Genomic DNA, 21,662 nt, shown 5'->3' with positions numbered 1-21,662 from the left:
GTACATGATCATTCACAAAGCGTGATCAATCCCCTTGTCTTGTCTTCAATATTGCATTGCATATCGTGTTTGTAACAAAAAATAACAACAATACGATATTAAATTCAAAATCTGATTTTTGAAATTTTTTATACTAGATGAGAAGTGTTCTGTGCAGATGATACAAACTATCGAACACCCACATTTTCTTCTGTAAGTTATTTTTAATGGATAATTTTTTGAAAATGTTGACGTATCAAAATTTAAATGAATGGTTTTTGACTCAATTCATTTTGTGTGTTAAAGATAATGGCTGCGTCAGAGACAACGAGTTTGGAAGATTTGGAGTCGTGGTTATGTAAACATTTTAGTGATACATACTATTCTATACTATAAATATGTCTGTAATTTATAAAAAATCGCTTAAAATTAATTAACATAATATTATAACCAATATCACACGATAAGTTCTGTATTTTTTTACATTCTCAATGGCTTTTAAAACCTTAGTATAAAAATAATTTTGTGAACATAAAAAAACTACCTAATCCTCGCCAAAACATTGAGTAATGTGACATCGAAAATTGTCATAAAAGTCTCTATTAAATAATTTAGAGTAAAAAAGGAGGGGCGGTTTCTCGTTCTAAAAACCAAAAGTCAGTATCCGTGTGATGCGCATGCTCGTCGGAGCACGCTGCTCATCACAGGACTCGTACGTAACGCGAAAACGATATTAACCGTATACCAGGTAATATAATATCATTGCGGCCGTTGCCGTGAAATTCGGTCGATCGACGGACACGGACGACGACGGTTATACATACGCGCGCATAGTACACACTGCGACAATATACGCGTTTAGTATAATAAAAATAATGATATTGTATAGTGGGTCGTTCGGGACTAAAATAATAAAAACATATAAAAGGGTTGAATAATGGGCCACCCACGAGGAAGCTGTACGCAATACACACACACACACACATTATAGATATTATATATATATATAATATAAGATGTATATTGTATATAGGTACCTACCGACAGTGCTGCACAATGATTGCGCTCGACCGGAGGGAGAAATTAGTTAACCGCCGTGAACAGTCGCCGCCACCACCGCCTAGGGTAAACACACTCGGAGGACGAGAGAGGGACGAGGATCGAGTATACTGTGTTTTCAAGTATACTCGTTATACGAACGTCAGTGTGTGTGTGTGTGTGTGTGTGTGGGTGCCCGTCGAGTGTATAATAATAATAATATTGAAGTAATATATTATTATATATATACGCGGGGCCGTCGACGGCGGCGACTACGAAATATTATACACAAAACATATTATACATTCGGGTTCGTCCGTCACGTGTGTCTTTGTTACGCGACCTGGCACGATTCGATGAGACGAAAAAAAATTCTGTGGTGTCGTCGTAGGCCGTCGTGGTGTTAATATAATATAATATTATTGTCGTACGTCGTATTTAATAATCACTGCATTTTACATAATGTACCTATGTATAATATTATTTTTTAATAGTACACTGCAGATAAATGCGCAGTATACCTGCCGTAGGGGAAAAAAATCCAACATTTTAGAGCAATACTTAATTTATCTATAATTATATAGAAATTAGTCATTTCTGAGTCATTACTAACATGTTTAATATACTATACTCTATAATATAGGGATAATAGTTCTCGGATATGTTTTTACATAGATAAATATATAAAAGATATATATTATATTTATATTTAAACTCTGTATCGATTGTATGTCATAGCGTTTTACATAAAGTAGAATAACTCAAAAACTACAGGTTTGATTAGGTATTTCGATTTAAATAAATAAAATTAAAATATATATATACCTGCATAAAAATGTATAAAGAAAGGATGGTGTTCTCATTTGAAAAAAAAATGAATTGATATTATCACAGTACATTCCTTAAAATTTAAGGTTTAAACGGTATAAAAACTTAAATATTTTAAGTGAGAACATATTAAGAATTCCAAAAATCTGAATATGAAACAAATAATTATTAGACGAAAATTAAATAATTAGTTGTTAATATGCTCGGTAGATCATCTATTATGTAACATGCATATATTATGTATTGTAAGCAAAGGGAAATTATATTTTATCGACAGACATGAATAGTCGTTTTTACAGCCAACAAGTAAGCATATGATAATAAATTCATAATGTCATAATAAAACACACGTTTTTCACTGTTATGTTTTAATGAACCCATTATTATTATTTTATAGTGGACAATGATGATGCAGCAGTGTAGATTGGTTTCATTAAAAAAAAAAAAAAAACAAAAAACAAAAAACAGAAAGTAATAATATCATGATGATAGTAATAATTATAATTTGGTTCAGTAAAATTTTGCACAAAGAAAATAGCAATATTGTAGTGTGAAAAATGTTTCGCGCCTCTTTTACATCAATTAAAAATTTAAAACTAGTAATTAAGAATTGTAATGCTTCAACAAAGCGAGAGACTGATGCGTGACTGATATTTGCCCATCTGAAAAGTAAAAACCACGTTATTTTAATTATACCCTTACTTTCATTTTTTTTTATTGTCCCGAATTGAGTGGGTAATCGCATAATAATTAGGTAATGACTAATGTAATGTACTGGAGTTTTAACGTCCGTGTTGATATTGGATTAGATTGCACGATTGCGCAACAACTATTACCATCAAAAATAATATGTGTGGTATAACAATTATTATACAAAAAGAGGCAGGAATCGGATTTCGGACTTAATCCTCCCAATCACACTAAGTATATAGAATATAGATATTATAATATAGGCAATTTATATTATTCAAAACCGTATTGCTTGTGTTATAATAAATATGAGAAGTTATGTACACCTACTACACCTATATGTGTATAATCATGTTTTGATTTTTTTGATTTTAATATTTTTAAAGTACATAAAGTTTTAGCACCAATCCCCCATGTTAAATTATGGTAATGAATAAAACAATTAATTTGTTCTGATCTAAAAACGAAACTTCCATATTATACATATTTATATTATACAGGCAATACAGTTTCCGACAGTATGTATACGTTTTCACATAGAACGTAGCAAATTTGTTCACCTTTTATTTAGCTGCAAGCTCGCTGAACGTTTCATCCGCAAGAAGTTCTTTCTAAAGTTTTGATTAATATTGTTAAGTTTTTGGATTTTCAAATCCTACACACTTCCGGTTAAGTACCTACGTACAATACAACGGTTTAATCTCAATATATACGTATTATATTATATTATAATATTATATAATACAATATAATATAATATGATGTTATGCATGTTTTCTAACCAAGTATATGTTTAATGAAATAAAAAACTTTTGACGAAGGGTACACTTTACAGTATATTATAAAATGTACGCATTTCTGAAAATATTATATTATATATAGTAAGTTTTTGACTCTTAACAAATCTGCACATATTAAATAAAATATATTATGCATGATATATTAATATCATATACCTATATATTATTATAGCTAGAGCTAGAATTAGTTCACGTTTTAATTTTTGGAGTACATGAAAACGACAAGTCATAATATTAAGTGTATAGGTCTGCGTGTAATATTATGTTTTTAAATAACTCGAAAACGCGTTCTACTGGCCGGCAGGTGTCGTTATTCGCTATACGAGTAAACGAAGGCGAGCAGCTTAAAATACGACGGCGCGTGTATTATTACGACCAATAAATATATTTTAATATTATTATTTTAAGTATACGTTTGCGTCGACAAACCATACGACGAACGTACACAACATATCACATAGGTATACTACGAAGTATGTGTGTACAGTGTAGGTACATAATATTATTATGGTTTAAGTAGACTTGTATTATACTTATTCTATAGTCACTATATAATATATATAAAAATAATATTATGGGTACACACTACACGTGGATACAATATGTACACGCGATTATAATTTGCTCTGGAGAACCAGTACCAAGGTAACTCGATGACACACCCGGTGGCTGTGGCGCAGTGTATCGACACATCTATATAATATTATATTCATGCGAACCGCACATGCGGTGTATCGTATACTCATTCCATCCGGTAGGCCTGGTCTCCTCTTCCGGTCCCGAGCGCCAGAAAACATTATATACAAACACATATTATATTATACCATTTATATATACACGCTAAACAATATTATACTCATATAACAATAACTGAATAACATAAAATAATTTCGTAACAATACACGTACGTGTACGAATAACACTTAGTGTTTCGGACTTACGGTGGTTAGGTGTCGACATGGCCTGCAGGGTAACTGCTGGTACCTGTGTATTTTAGTTTCGAATTTGCAGGCAATATTGACGCTGAAACTTTAAACGAACGAAAAGTATAAATTGTAGAACGCGCGTGTCATGCGTACTCGCTCGTCTGTGTGTGTGTTTGTAATATTTTAATTCTATTTTACAACAATAATCATTACGTACACGATTTAGCACGATAGTAATAATTTATATTGTAATGTAATGCTAATAATATGTAAAAATGATTTTTCGAAACCTACCAATACTACGTTTACAAAGCAGACCGTCGTGTTGTGCAGCGATAGTTAGCTGTCCGTACGTGCAACACCCTGTAAGTAAAAAAAAAAATAAAAATTAGGTATAGAGTGCAAATGTGTTATACGACACAAAATAAAAGGGGGTGAACTGTGGGGAGGACAAATATTCTGCCGAGTTAGGATACAATGGGATAAACGGATAACAAAATGAGAACGGTACAAAAAAGAGTTTCGTGATTCGAAAAATATATTCGTATAATAAAACATTATATTCTATATAGTATTGAGTATATTCCATCACCCTTTGACCGAACCCTAATTAAACACCACTGTACGAGAGCCGCCTTCACGCGAGATAAATAATAATATTCTCATATCATTGTACTCGAGTCCGTTTTCGTTTCGTTTCAAAATAATTATTATTTTCGTTTGATCCGGATACATTCGGAAACGCTATTGATGCTTTGTTATATACAAACTTCAGCGTGCGGTGTCGAGTGTTTATGCTGTTTATCGGCGTATACTTCCACGCGCAAACAAAAATAATAATTATGTAAAATGTATACTGTAAAAATCGTAATAGATATAATAACACACTATCCGCCTTGCCGCGTAGGACAGGTATTATAATGTCATTTTTACAGCAGCAGTGTTATTTTTGTGGGGGTCATATACTTGTATTTACGTAACAGTAGGTAGATATTCGAGTAGGCATTTCCTTTTTATTTAAAATTGATTTTATTATTATTATTCCCACAGTCGATAGAGTCAAAGTAACGAGAACGCATAATATATAGGTATAATATATATGCTAAAATCGATATTTCCCATAAAAAAAATAATATATATACAGTATACACTCGTAATTACCTATACTAATGTATATAATATTCTCTTTAAATGTGTTTTATTATTATTTTTCCGGGCAATACTGCAAATAAACTGGTGCTTCTTGTAATTTAAATATGTATGCATACTATATTATGTATATTATATAATCGTATAATGATTATATGAAATAAATGGCAAAGAACCGTAAGGTTACCTCTATAATATGAGTACAATGCAATGCGTATGATTATCGATAAAAAATATTTTACTTCACTCTATATTGTTATACAGAGCTACTGATATTATTTCATATGAAATAACCTATAAATATATATAACCCGTGTAGGTATTATTATAACAAGCTGTTTTATTTTCGTATATATTTCGCGTTTAAAATAAAGCCCACGCGTGTGGGTTAATGTGTATTTTAATATTGTGTATAAATACGCTATACTATATATATAGCTAATATTACCCAACTTCGCCTCCAGAAAATAATAATAAAAAAAAAAAACATAAAAAAGGCTCCATATCGGTGTACCTCGATGGATTTAATATACCTTTATTCATTAGCAAATCGGAATTGGTATACATCGCTTTTCGAACTGATTCAATCGAAATGGTCGATCCTCTCGTGGCGGATTGGTTAAAACACTTGGCATATTTTCGGACGTGGTTCATACTACGTACACGAAACTTTTCTGATGTCTCTAAGAACAAGATCTAAAACTTTCGTTAAAATTGTTCGAGCGTAGTCAAAAACTACAAACAAACGGATATCGTAGTATATTTGAATAGCAAACAATTACACGATCAAATATTATTTTCTTTGTTTAACAAAAAAATCCCATAGCAACACGTGACTAATCCACACAATTTTTTCTTTTAAATTTTATTTCTGTAACCAACGGAAACTCTATACAAACAAATGAAAAAAATTACCATTTTCGTTAGTCAAAACGAAATTAAAGAACCTTGGGGGTTGAAAAATGAATCAAACAACTCACTAACAGTCTTAAGGAATATGACGTGCCATAATATTTAGTTTCATTAGTTTGATAATTTCAATAATCTAGTATTCATTCCTTCATGCATGTGTGGATATTATAATACACAGTATAATATAGAGCCTATTTATTTTATTTTTGTTTTTATATGATACAATTTTTTTTATTGTCGTTTTGTTAGTTTTATTTATATTACTATCATTATGTCTATTTATTTCCATGTGTCAATGATCACAATAAATATGCAATATTTTGTTAAAGAGCTTATTGCCCGTTGTTTTATACAAATAAAAATGTATACAATTTTATATTGGAATCAAATATTAATGAAATCCACGTGAAATGTTAACAAAATACACAAAACCGTATAATTGAAGGGACGGAAATCTGTGGCTTTGTGGCAACCGCACGAAGCTTCTTACATGTAATCTGTGGCTCTTTGGAAAATGTATCAATATCTAGACTATGGTGTGTTTTTCTTTTATACATCGCGGCTCTTTGAAAATCATGGTTGTGATGCATTTTTTTTTAAATGGCTTATTTATACAAAAAGGTTCCCGAACCCTGGTATAATGTAACGATACCCTAAAATCACGTAACTCAGCAGTGTTCCCCATAGTAGGAGATGGAACTATCAAGGGGGAGGAATGATATTACAATCTCGATTGGGGGGCAATGCATTATAAAAGTGGGCGGTGGCTGTTTCTATGTGAATTTTTTCAATCTGAATTTTCCTTTAGTAGTTGCATTATCGTAATGATTCGTATGAACTACTGTACATTTTACGTATTTATATTATATTTTTAGAATAAAATATATTATCGTAGATTACCATGAGCGCACATCGTATCGAATGTGGGTTTTGGACAGATATCATATAGGCGCATTCATCTCGATAGGATAATATAAATTTTAATTATAATTTATAAACTAATATTACACGTCATACAGAATAAATTAATTTGTCATTTCAGACTTAAAGTTTACTTTTTCATGAAACATTTTTAGGAATCATTGCAACTAAAATAACGTTGTCACGCAGACTAAAAAAAGGCTATTTAAAAAAAACTAATTAGGGCCCTGGTGTAAGATTTTTGAGTATTAAAAAGGGCATTAAGTAAAATTTTTAAAAAATACTGGTGCAACTTTACTTCTACACCACTGCTGTACTAATAATTACTATTATAAAAACTATTTTAATCCTAACTTTAATAATAAAATAAAAAATAAAAACATTTTAATGTATCAGCGGCTTGCGTTTATTATAATATATTACAATGACGACATGGGATCGTCTTTGTCTACGTATACCTACAATGGGATATATTATATTATGTAAAATATGTCACCTTCTACTTAAAAACAGTACTCTACGCACTAAAAAATTAGATATTCTGATGACGTTGTTTAATTGTCAGATCTGCAGCAAATGTAATTTTTGTAAAATAATATTACAATGCGTTTTATGGTACCATGGGCAAAAAAGGTAAATAAAAACAAAAACGAAGGTAGATACACATTATATTATTGTGTAATAATTCATTATTTTATGTACTGCTCATAGGAATGAATAATACAATATAATATATAATAATATACATGGAACTTAACGTATTTTAATATATTATTATCAATTTATTCACTTAGTATAAAATACAATTGACAAACCATATTCATACGTTATAAGTATCAGTATGAGTGTCGTATATGCGCTTACAAAGTTACAATCATTGTAAAATATTATTTCGAAAACCGAGATTTAAGTGAGCTTTTTATGATCGTTTTTAATAAAAGTGTTATGGTGTATTTATAACACTATCACGAACCGAGACGAACGTTTCGTTGAACGCGTTTTAATAAAATGTCGACGAATATTACACACCATGTAATTTCGAAGGTACCGACTGCACCACACAAAATATAACTTCGTTGTATTCATCATCCGCGTGCCAGCTTACGAATGTGATATGGTCGGAAGTACATGATATTTTGAAGCCCCGATGGGTACTATGCAAAAATAACAACAACGCGAAAGATAATCGAATATCTAGTCGGAATTAGAAATCAATAGGTATGATAGTAGCAGAAGTGTATAATATATAATTAATGCGTATCGTACGCAGTAATGACAGTCGAAAGTATTAAATATACATATACGTATATGGTTTTCAACTATCAATATTATTAATATATGATTATATAGAACCGCGTAGCCATAATAATTATAAGTACACGCATATTGTATACAGAGTAATTCACCAAGCTATTCTTCATCAACCTCTTTTTCATCTTCAAAAATAAACTTTTTCGAATTCTAATTTTTGGAGTTTTTAAATCTCTACCTATACTTTAAAAAGTTTAAATTGAAAATAAAAATAATAAAAATTCAAAAGTAATATTTTCTAATTTTTAAGATACTTTGTACTATTTATAAGGAATGCCATGTGCAAATAAAAACTTCTTTTCTTAGAACGAGAACCATCTCTTTCACTGTAAATAATTTAGCAAATAATTTTTCTGAAAATGTTGACAAGTCAAAATTCGAACGTGCGGTTTTTTTTCAATCATTTAACTTTGCGTACTAAGGATTATAGATCTATAATAGTGAGTTTGGAAAATATGGGTGCTATGGAAATTTGAAAATATTTTAATCTTTATATAAATCTGCCAATATCTATAGTTTATATAGAAAATAATGGTTCAATTATAGATACTTAAAATAAATACTAGATCCGATATTGCATTTTATATATTTTTATATTTTTTTATATTTTATACTATATATCTACTAAATAATGTACTGCAGGATAAAAAAGATTATTATTTGAAAAACCAAAAGTATATACTGTTATGGGATACTCCTTACATTTAAGTATATATTTTTATCGTGTCGAATCAACAATTGAATAAGCTTATTGTTAAATGAAGAAAATGGGAGTGACCCGATGATGCTCGGTAAATAGCTTATGTATATATTTTATGTATACATTATATATATAATCAGTATATTATTCAAATCTAAATGATTGATAATATTATTATCGTGTGAGAAAATAATAACTCGTACTCGGTCGGGATTCGTATACCCAATTTATTAAATAGGTACGTCGAGTTATGCGTTGCGTGTTCCCGACCAACTATTATAATATTATATTATTATCTGTATTATACTATATTGATGATGTCTTCTAAATGGTTTGCCGTGAAAATTATGTATTTAATTTTCTTAATGTAAAACGAAAACCGAATAAATCGTATATCGCGCGATAACTGAATATACGGGTAAGTACATTTAATATACTTATCCGCATATTATTATAGAACATCTCAACACTTTAATAATATAATGTGTATGTACCTTATATTAGTTATATTATGCTGCTCTGTGGACTTTCCTTTTTTATTTTTAATTAATATTATTATATGCTAAGTATGATATTTCACTCGCGTGTAATACGCGTTCTGTAATATTGCGCGCTATAGTATTAGTATATAATATTTTTTCATTATTACGTTATAATTGCAGCAGCACATCATATCGATTATCGATCCATAGATTCCCCTTTACTTATTCGACATCAAAACGGGCGAGTTTCGATTTTTGAGTTTTCGACTGCAATCGTCAACAGGCGTTTTCGAGTATACCGCAACAATGCAAAATAATGTTAATGCGTACAATACGGACGATCGACGTATATCTTATCGGATATTTATTCACAGATTTTCGAAAGATCATAAATCAAGTTATTGTTATAATAGCTTCAATATTGGTTTATGGTTGTACGGCAGACTGCAGTTGATTATATAGGCGTGCGTATTGAAATTCCGATCGTATCTTTTAAAACGACAATATTCGTAAATAATATAAACGAGGGAAAAAACAACCCAGTCGGAGAGCAAGAAAAAAAATAACATTTCCGATATCGTATACAAATAATGATCGCAAGTACGTAGTATATGCTTCGACGAATATCAATTCACCTGCTTATAATATATTATAGTCAGTATAAAATCGTTAAACCTATACGATATAAATATTATGTATTATGAATAATGTGTACGAGTCCTAAATACGCGCCTCATTCAAGGTGACATTTTTTTATACGCATAGCTCTTCAGATAATGTTAATAATTTAATGACGATAATAAGCTTTGCCGACACATATCTCCTAGTCACTGTAGTGTACACTGTTATGACACTATAGTACACTACCGTTGCATAACCCTTACGTTTCAAATAATATAAACGTTCGTATCGATTAGAAAACTATTTGTGTTATGGAATAGAACTTAAAGATTGAAATAGTTCCGTTTGAAAATATGCAACAAAAAGAACGACGTAGATTATATAATATGGTTATATTTACATATTGTAGGCAAAACGATCATAATATCTGCCTTTAAAAACAACACTACTGTAGTAAACCTCATAGTATATAACTGTTGATGTATAATTTTGTCGTGCAATATATTAAATACCTATCTTTAAAATGTTCGTATTCGCGCTTTTTATAATAATAATGTGTGCTGAGATTATGATGGTACATAGATGGATAGAGGATAAATATGCGAAATCATGAGATTCCGCCGCTATTTATTTCGTATTTTCCAAGCTATTCAAACTTATATTATAATAAACATTCTATCGTGTTGAAATTTAAAAGACTAGACAATTTTTTTGTTTAAAATGCGGTTTTCGGTGGAAAAATAGCAGGTATAGATAAATATTTAAAAATAAAAATATCATAATGAAAAATAAACTGATACGTTACACGCGTATAATATATGATAAGATGTGTATTCGGCCGAATAAAAACGTGTTTTTGCACAGTTTTATCAATAGAAATCAAATTTTTATGTAGCTATAAAATGACAACTTATATAATATTCTTAAAAACCTTTAAATAAATACGAAATAGTATCACCAATAAATAAATATAATGTAGTATTTTATTAATATTGGTTATGAAGATACTAAACTAAAATATCAATACATATTTTTGAATCTTATAAAAACAATTTTGTTGATTATTATAATATTTTAATGTTTTGACAGAAATCCAATATTGTAATAAACAGTTTCGGCGTTAGATCGACTCGAGATCATTAAACTCGTCGGATTTCTGCAGATTGGTTCACATGGTGCAATAATCTAATATACTTATTATTTATTTTAATTAAAAATTTATCGACCATTTATACACGATAATAATGTAATACTATCATATATAACATTTTATGTTCGCTTCGTATCGAGTAACTTTTCTGAGGTCTGTCACACCGCAATTATTCGCCATCGACAAAACGTAATAAATGATAATATAATTCCGAACGACATTCGTCATTTAATACGGCGCCTGTTTGCACGACGTAGTTTTTCGTTATATAATACAGCAGAAATACGAGAAAAATCGCAATTTTCGATTTTCACTATCGTAATAATGTATTATAGTATAGCCTGATATGGTATAATAAGGACTATTAAAACGTATAATATTATACGGTTGAACTGAAACCTGTTATCGTCCGAGTGGTTTCGAGAGGATAACGAATTATTATAATGTTACTGATTTTTATTGGTTAATTACACATCCTACGTACGTACGTAGTACGTATCATTACTGGCGACGTGATTACACGTTTTACCTTGAGATAGGTCAGTGCAAGACGCCGGGAGTATCCGAGATGTTTACGAGTGCGAGTTCTTAGGAAATGCACGATCCGGAACAAAAAAAAAAAAAAACTTTGTTCACATAAAAACATAGAGCCTGAGGTGTTTTAATAATGTTTGTGGGTGTCTTGAACTTTTGTTCCACCGTGCGATTGTACATAATTATATTTCCGACGAGTTTTATTTCGTATATTTCGTATCACAAGAACCGTGTATTTTTAATAATTCTTATTATTATTTGCATTTCAATCTCGCAGAAAAAACTATTTTTACTTGTAGGTAGTATAACTTACTAATTTAACGAGGTCTTGATTTGAGAGGACTCGGTATTGTTAGCAATTTTACAGAAACCGTATAAAGCACGATGTAGGGCAATATTAATACCAACTATTTTAGGATTTTTTTTTACAGATTTTTACATTTAAGCATAATATGAGTACATCTCACGCGTTCGGTTGTTTCATTTTATTGAGTATAATATTTTACGCGTTTAGTTAAGCACCGTTTTCAAACATAAAATTTTATGACAGAATTATATTTAATATTTACTCGCAAAATTTATTATATGTTATGTTATTAGATATTCGCTAATAGCCACGCAATTATATAATAATTAAATCAACATCGTAAGTTAGCGCTGGTGATTATTCGTTCGACGGAGTTTGGATCTATTTTTATTGTTTAATTTACATTTTATGATTTGAAATTGGTATGCACTAAACAATTTATTTTTATTGTACATTTTATTCGAGAATGAGAAATAAGTGCATTAAACGTATAACATATTATAGTATGATGTATACAGTATGTTTATTATTTAGTATAATATTACAAAACCACTTCATATATACACACTACAAGTCTTTAAGATGAGTTCATTTTATGCTCTAACAATTAACTGTATTCGAGTACATTAAATATTAATACCTGTATAATATAATTTTGTTGATACCTTGAAAGTATTAAAATTGCGTATGGTTTTAATAATAATACAAATTCATAAGTAAAGTTTATTTTTCCAACTCTTTCTTACAATTAGAAATTATTATTGATCAAAGATAATGGTTAATATAGCAACATATTTAAAGAGTATTTTTTAATTTTCTTTTGAAAAAGTTCAAAACATTTTAAAAAGCAGTTTTTATTTTTATTTTATTAATGCGAAAGAATAATAAATAAAAGTTTTGTACAAAGTTAAATTAAAAATTGTCTTAACAATTATGAATATTTTTCATCGACCTTAAAAAAAGTATAATATTATGTATACGTAATACGTATCGTATAATAACTATAATATTACACATATTATACGTAAAATTATATAATATTATAATATACTGTGATTATTGATTATGAACTTTTGAATAATATTAGGTAGGTAATAAATTATAAAACATAAAAATATACTCTATGATTTTCAGGAAAAAAATCAATCTTCAAAAATATTGTCATGTAAAATGTATTGTAAGTGTAAGGTTACACCTATACCTAGTTACTTAATAAAATTCAATCGATCATTTTTCTTATTTGCGTGAGCTAAATTTATATTTGATCAACAACATATTTTAAGTACAAGAAAAAATTTGATTTTTAGTCACATTATAACATTATTCACATTTAATATTAATTTGAACGATTCATGGATTTAATTCAACGAACTATAATGAAATATAAAAAAACATAATATGTTATAACGATCATAAAAATTGCAAATAAGGATAAACTTTCAACTACAGAGTGGAAAATACATACCTTAATATGAGTACAAGTAGTATAACTGCAGTACAATTAATACGTTATACACCTACTGACGATTGTATAGATACACATGACACAATATTATTTTTTGAAACAATAAATTTAGAGGTATACTATTTTGATAATTTTCGTTATAAATGAAAGCGAGGGCAAAAAAAAAATATAACTGAGTACAATAATAAATAAATTAAAGGTCACCACCATTATCAAATATTAATCTAATATCATGACATTTTAAACGAAAATATTATTTCAAGAGCAATTTTTTTTTTCTATAATTATGATTTTTAACTATGTATATACTATGGACAATATAGTATATTATATATTACCATTGATCAAATATCTTATATTTATACATTATTATGCATTATGATTAATTTTGTGTTAAATAAAACAAATATTTAAACTTTGCTAAAGAAAATCGTCAAAATGTTTTTAATAGTTTTATTAGGTTCAGGTTAAATGAAAACTTTTTAGAAAAAATGTATGGATTTTTGAGTCTGCAGGGTTCACTAAAATCGATGTACAACTGTAGTTTTAAATAATTTTATATAATAATGTATATTAATGATATAAGTTAACAGAGTTGATTTTATGGATATTAATATCTCTATTATTTAGTTTAAATAATTTCACCTGTCAGCATCTTCTCGCTCAACCTAGTCTGCAGTATAATAACTATAACCTATACACAATGATTTTACGTCGAAGTTTCAAAGAAGTTTTCGTATTAAACGCATTTGTAGATCGTAAATTGTATGATCGATTACCTTTACCCGTCGTACTTTGCGGATGATATATCTGTGCTGATATTCACTTGTGTCCTTAATACGTAATATATTTTATGGTATGAAAAAATAAATAAGTTTTGACTTTTCAAATAACAGACAACAGTCGACGTAAAGTATTATATGCCACGATTAGAACTTCCCAAGTCAGTTATTTTATTATACGTCGCGTTACGCTTTCAAGTTAATATCGACGAGATAACATTTCTGAAAAGCAAAAGGATGTTTATTCTTTCAGGAGTTCTATTTGTTGCGCCTTTGTTTCTGAAAAACGAAAAACAAAATTATTAAAAAAAAAAAAAAAATGCAGACGACTCGTGTACACGTTTATTATTACAAGAACGTTAAACTTATTAGGTATTAGTAAATATCATAATATTGTTCGTCGAATTGGCTGCAAATAATTTTAAAGAGCTTTTTTTTTTAAGTCAAATGTTCAACGCTATAGGTTCGACGTATACAACTAAGTAAGTGGTAAGATGAACAATATTGTAATAAACATCTAATTATTGTGTTGGCGCTGTGACGTAACGCTTTCTCGGATGATGTAAAAATGCAATTTTATTCAATTTTCAATTGTTAATGATATTGGGTGGGTATACTTGTATTGAAGCCGTTAAAGAAATCGCAGCCCTCACCTTTTACGTAACGCGTGCCTTCAATATCATTCACTGTTTAATAAAATATTATAATAATATTACAAGTGTATACGCAACGGAATAGTCGATAACTTTTGGCGCGATACAATTGTTATACAATAAGACTTTGCACGTTTTCAGTTCGAAACGATATCGGTTGCATAAGCTTGTTTTCAAAGGTGACACGGTTGGTAGCAGCAAGCTGTAAGACCTGCTTTTATATTGTACAATTAACTCACGTGGACTAAATTCCAAAAGTTATTCTTGATTGTTAATATTTTTAGTATCATTAATAGTAATTTCATAAATTTCGTAATTTTTGTTATTATCAAATATAATAATTAAATGTAATAATCGGGGCTGTGAATTTAGTGCATTAAAAGATGTTAAATCTTCATGCATTTATAATTTATATGCGCACTAAGAACAGGATAAAAATTCCAAAAAATTTCTGTATTTAAAAAAGAAGGTCGGTTATACAGAGGTTTTACTGTTTGTGAGAAATATGAATCATTATTATAAGTTTAATTAAACAAAAATTAATATTCATTAAAACTAATATTCAAAGCTTAATAAAACAAGACCGCTTAATGAGAATATTCTCAAAAATGTTCAGCTTATGACATCAATATTAATGATGTTATCGAAACTTTTAAAACTCTAATACTATATAGGTACAATCGACGATTTGCACTGTATACTACAACTCATATACTTTTTACATAATTTACATTTTTTAGTTAATAAATGTCGTATGTATTTAATAAAAATAAATAAAATTGAAAACATGACATTCAATTTAAAAACATTATTAATCAGCGTATTTTAGTTGTGTCAATTTTTTTACCTGTCACAAGATTACATGTAAAAGTATTGTAAAATTATATCCGTTTATAAATGTATAATAAGATCGGATGATGATTTAAAAAAAAAAACAAAATTATTTTAGATTATTACATTAACAACAATTAATCTGGATAATAAGAGAATTTATACAATCATCATAAATTTACATTTTATCTCCTCAACTATATTATGATAAGGTCCAAAGACGTGTCTGTGATCGGTTGTTATTGGTACACAACGACAATCACCGCTTTTAATCGCCTATAACATCACACATATTACACTCGCGTAAAAACTATTCATTATTAAGGATTGTATTCAAAAAAAAAATTATTGCCAACGGAGTTTGACTTTTTGCATTGCCACCATAGTCCATAAATGATGCGTGACCAAGGACATTTATGATAATAATATGTTGAAATAATATATCAGAACATAATAATATATAGGTAGTGTTATATTATACACCGTCGTATGCTGAAGTCATTTCAATCACATTCACGTGATTATATCGGCAATAAATTTATCGCAGTATAATATTTTTATTTTTATTTAATTTTGTTTTTATTTAAAATTCTGCAATAATTTAAATTTCAAAATTATAATTTTTTAGGAACCCCTGAAGCGAAAAGGTCATGCAATTATGTGTGATATGTTTTTGTGTTATAGACGTTTGTAGACGTCAGGGGGAGAATTTTAAAAATTTAATTATTTTATTCCCTGTTATATTGTTATAATTACACAATAATTTGAAATTTTTACTTTTATTAAACCCAAAAATACATTATGAGTTTAGCTTTGGACCAGCTGCCGGGCGCCCACAGACCGACCCTAGAGCCATTACGGGTTGTGATACAACACCTACAATTAATAATTACGATTTACGAGACGAAAATGATCTATCGATAATCTACAATAAGACGAGTACTATGTAGGTACCTATGATTTGAGAAAAACGGGTTTCGAAACGACGTATAAAAAGAGAAGCCCAGAATACAAGCCAAAATCTCTCGAACAGCTGATTGTTAATGACTGAATGGTAGTTAATGTTCTTGCGGCTGAAAAAAAAATGTATTATTATTTTCTAATTTTATTAATTATTATTAACCACAATTCTGAAAAATCGCCCAATGATGTACTAAAATCACTAAATGCAGTTTGTATAACGTCAGTATTATAGTAGCTTTTTAATTTATACATAATTATATTATGCATTTACAATAATTATGCTATTATAGCTATTATAATAATTTCTTGTATTTAGTATTGCGCGTATGCCTTTCTAAATGGCTGTTTAAATTTCATTATTATTATTAAAAATATTTGAAAAAAGGATTTTTTTTTTTAAATGTTTAAATTTAGAAATAGTTTGTCCTCGAATCGCAGGAAATGTACCCTTGAGTGAGACTATACGAGTGCGTTCGACAGACGACGACGACCCATCGTCGCGACAGTTCTGACCTTCGGAGCGATTTTGGCAATGCTCATTATATATATATATCCGCGGGCGAGTATACATTTAGAAATAGGTCCCACCTACGACAGATATCCGACTACCGATGTGTGTGTGTGCACTATACTCGTATATTATATTATATATAGTGTTCCGGGTCCGTCTGCGTACACTAAAGCGCGGCGGTGTACTCAGACTTAGGGGTCTGGGAAAAAAAAATCTAATTAGTGGTTTATATCGTCCCTCTCGCGCGTCTCTCTCGTTCACCACATCCCCGCCGAGTCCCGTCGCGACGGCGGTAGACATATGGCGTGTTCGAAAGGGAACCCGCCGCCGCCGCCGGTCGTTTCGATTTCTACCGTTAATGGATTTCTCCTTTGAAGTGCTCGCCGATCGATATTATATACACGTACGTATTATAAAAGCGTTCACACAAAACAATATAAAATATATATTGTATTATATATACATACATAAATGCGTTTTGCGCTCGTGTACGTTTATAATATAAATTATCGGACGTGTGCGTTATCTAAACACGTGTCCCTCCGCCGCCGCTGCCGTGTGACGTTCGGAGGGCTTTTAATTCTCGAATGCAGCAGCAATAACACTGCTGCTGCTGCTGTTGCTGCGACCTTTTGTGTTTCGAGAAATAATCGCCTACATGCACATAAATATATATATATAGGTACATATAATAGACGAGGACGGATATATTATAATATACACAATATATAGCGTAAATGCGCACATAAGCCCTCGCCCGACCGGAACAACGGTGCGCGCACGCACGCTCACTTACACGTACGTATAGGTACGGCTGAAACAACGGCTAGGCGAAGTCGTCGGGCGGGCGCGAGCGTCAACACCGGAACCAGTTTTATTGGTACGTATTTCGGGTTTTTTTTTTTTTTTTTTTATCATTATTTATTATTATATTACCGTCGCGTAAGGGGGAGGCGTCGTTGACGAAGTTTTCGGTAGCGGGGGGGGAGGGTTGCCGACAGCTGCAAACGCGGTAATCGGAACTCGGGCACGCGACAGCAGCTGGTTATCAGCTGTCCGTCCCGCGTGTATATTATTATTATTATACGTACGCGCCCGGCATCTGCCGCTCGGAAGAGTCCTACGACTGTACATAACATTATTTTATACGTATATATATATGTATGCGTTCCCCGCGATATGCTTTCCGGTTTTCGGCAAAGGTCCTCATCTCGCCGCTCCACGATATCCATCGCCGTTACCGGCGGGCCTCTCGGCGCGCCGACTGGGTCACCGACACGCACGCTGCAATAATACATTACAATAATATTATAATCTATGTATTCGAAGGTTGTATACGGTTTTTTTAGAAATTTTTTACCGACCGTTTTCGTTTGCTCGCCGCCGCCGCCGCCGCCGCCGCACTGCCCTCGTCCGCTTCGGGCTCATCGATTCCACCGCCGTCGTGTACAACGCGTGTAAACGCGTACGCGCCTTGTATCCGATCACACGTATCGGCAAGTCCCCCTTTTTTTTTCGTACATAAATACATTTCGGATGACAAAAACCCTCTCGCTTTATCGCGCGCAGATGCGCTTGCGTTTCCGACCCTCGTCTGCGAAACACAATGTACACAAAACGATTCGCAAAAGCTGCACACTATACTATACCGTGAACATAGTACGGTCGCGTGCGATGTTTGCACCTAGGCGGCTTGTAATACGTGCCAAAAAGAGAGAGAGAGAACGGCATAATAGTCGTATATACGACGTACTTATACGTATTATGATTGTAATAGTATCAATACTACTACGCAATGTTATATTATTATTAATCTTATATTCCATTATTTTTCGGCATATAAAAAATAAAAAATGAGTTTTTAAATAAGAAAAAATAATTTTGAATGTATATCAATACGGCACTGACATTGCATTGACAATAATATTATGTACTCCATAGCTACGAATACTGTTTAGCTGCAGACTGGTCTTTCTCTACATTCGAGTTAAGAGCTATTCGAAATCAACGATGAACGGAGAGAGATTCGTCGACTGTTCTAAATATAGAAACAAGTACCATAAAGACATTGGACTACAAAATATAAGATGTCGTGAAAATTCAAAAAATTATAAACATAGCATTGGTATTAGTTTTTTTGTTAGCATAATATAATAAATTCTTATTAATATTATCATCTGTGTAATTAACAAAGCATACCTACATCCGGAACATAAATAAAACTTTATATAAAACTATAGATTAAAATAATTTAATTTTTCTTTTTCTTGGTTAGGGGAGGCAAAACGAATGAGATGGTCTACTCCGGTCGCAAAATGTGTAAGCACGGACTCGATAAGATGTGTATTACGTAGTACACAATATAGTGAAAAACCGATGTACCTAGACATAATAGAAAACATTTTTTTATCTACTTCGTTTACCTACTGGTATTTTCATATTATTACACAAGACGTAATTAATATACTATATTATACTTTTATATTGTTGTATAATATATACATTAAACATTTCAACGGATGTTGAATTTTATTCGATATTTAATATATCGTGCTTTAAAATCGTATATCGTGCATATCATCTGTATACACTATATTATTATATACATGATAATACTATATAGGTAAAAATACGATTCTGCAGCACAAGTGAAGCATTCATATCGCAACAAACATCACGTTTTTAGTCCGTTTGAAGTCGGATATAACGTTTTTTTAACCACCGTTATACGACATTTAATATACGATTTTTTAATACATAATAATGTATGTAAGGTTTACGCAGAACGTACATAATATTATAGTATCATGTACCAGATACCAGCTACTCTGTACGGTTTGTTTTTATTATGTTTAATGCAGTCAAGTCTGCCTTTTTTATTTTTTATTCGAATATAATAATATTATAATATAGTAAACCCCTTTGTACATAAATAATATGATAAGTGTACACGGTCGCTTTGAACAAAAATGTATTATTTTTAATTCGTCGAGCTTTTTATACGAAATCATATTCATAGGCATGTTTCAAACTCCATTCATGTTTACTCGACCATACTGAGCGCGCAAAATACAATAATTATATCACATTCACCACGCGTATGATAGGTGTACGCATATGATGTGTATTATGAATTCTGAGCTTTGATGAATAAGGGTCAGGTATATGCTGTTTTTTAAATACCTTATAGTCACAATTATATAGTTTTTAATTAATTGACTTTAATATTCGCGTGCGCATTATGCAAAGTTTGTGTACTTAAAATCCATTAATTAAATTATTCGACTTGACCGCCGGTAATTATACACAATATAAATTATATAGCTTTTCGAGTTTTTTTGAACAGAACAAATAACTTATTTCAATCTGTAAACTGTACAATAATATGATTTTTTGCAACAAAAATAAACTCATACGTCATATCATTCAGATAAAAAAATGCTCTCGTTATAAAATAATCATACCTATTATTATTACAAAAACGAGAGATATATATTATATTGTGTATAAATTATAACAAAAGCTATACTTACGATGATCTGTTAAAATGATAATTAATTAAACTCTTAATGAAAATTGCAAATCATTATATTATATACCTAAGTGCCGATAATACGAATTCGTTTTAATTACTCTTTCTTCGATCTGGCTACTCGACAATTTATATTTTTTACGAATGTGTTGTGCTTAAAATATATTGTTATCTCCTCGTTAACACCAATTAAATCCTATAACATACTTTGCCTATTAATATCTTATAATAAGCCTTTTCACAAGTAACTATGGTTTAATTTTACGTTCAAGTTCAATGACGATTAACAAAAATATGGAAAATTTCAACTTTTTAAATAATATAACAGAAATCAATTTTTATTAAAAACTAATTTAGCCTTGAAATTCTAAGTTTTCCTTATTTATTTTTATCGATTATTGAAAAAAGTACTGGGAATTTTTTTACTTTTGACCCCTAAAAATATTAACTTATGTTTAAGAAAATTAAATCTTGATACTAGAAAATCACCGCTAAAATTGAAAACCGAAGCATTCTTACAAATATGATGACAGACATAAAAATAAAACACATCATTGCAAAACTAATACACTATAGG

At 30.3% G+C, this 21,662-nt stretch overlaps 2 long non-coding RNA genes across 4 annotated transcripts; both read right to left on the bottom strand.

The window, feature by feature from the left end:
- Positions 1–2,317: 2,317 nt before the first annotated feature.
- On the bottom strand, positions 2,318–6,226 carry LOC126549958 (uncharacterized). Of its 3 annotated transcripts, XR_007603935.1 has the most exons (6): positions 5,944–6,226; positions 4,556–4,624; positions 4,277–4,364; positions 3,096–3,212; positions 2,621–2,765; positions 2,318–2,507 (listed from the first exon to the last, which is right to left on the bottom strand). It is a non-coding gene; the product is annotated as an uncharacterized LOC126549958 (long non-coding RNA). The 3 variants fall into 3 exon arrangements; XR_007603933.1 differs by lacking the exon at positions 4,556–4,624; XR_007603934.1 differs by lacking the exons at positions 4,277–4,364; positions 4,556–4,624.
- Positions 6,227–14,279: 8,053 nt separating this feature from the next.
- On the bottom strand, positions 14,280–19,657 carry LOC114127206 (uncharacterized). The gene is made up of 4 exons (XR_007604511.1): positions 18,918–19,657; positions 18,645–18,837; positions 17,034–17,152; positions 14,280–14,874 (listed from the first exon to the last, which is right to left on the bottom strand). It is a non-coding gene; the product is annotated as an uncharacterized LOC114127206 (long non-coding RNA).
- Positions 19,658–21,662: the final 2,005 nt, after the last annotated feature.

The sequence above is a fragment of the Aphis gossypii genome, chromosome 2, assembly GCF_020184175.1.
Source record: "Aphis gossypii isolate Hap1 chromosome 2, ASM2018417v2, whole genome shotgun sequence".
Taxonomy (NCBI): Eukaryota; Metazoa; Arthropoda; class Insecta; order Hemiptera; family Aphididae; genus Aphis; species Aphis gossypii.
The sequence above is the reverse complement of the archived record's forward strand: the minus strand, read 5'-3'. Positions and strand labels throughout refer to the sequence as shown.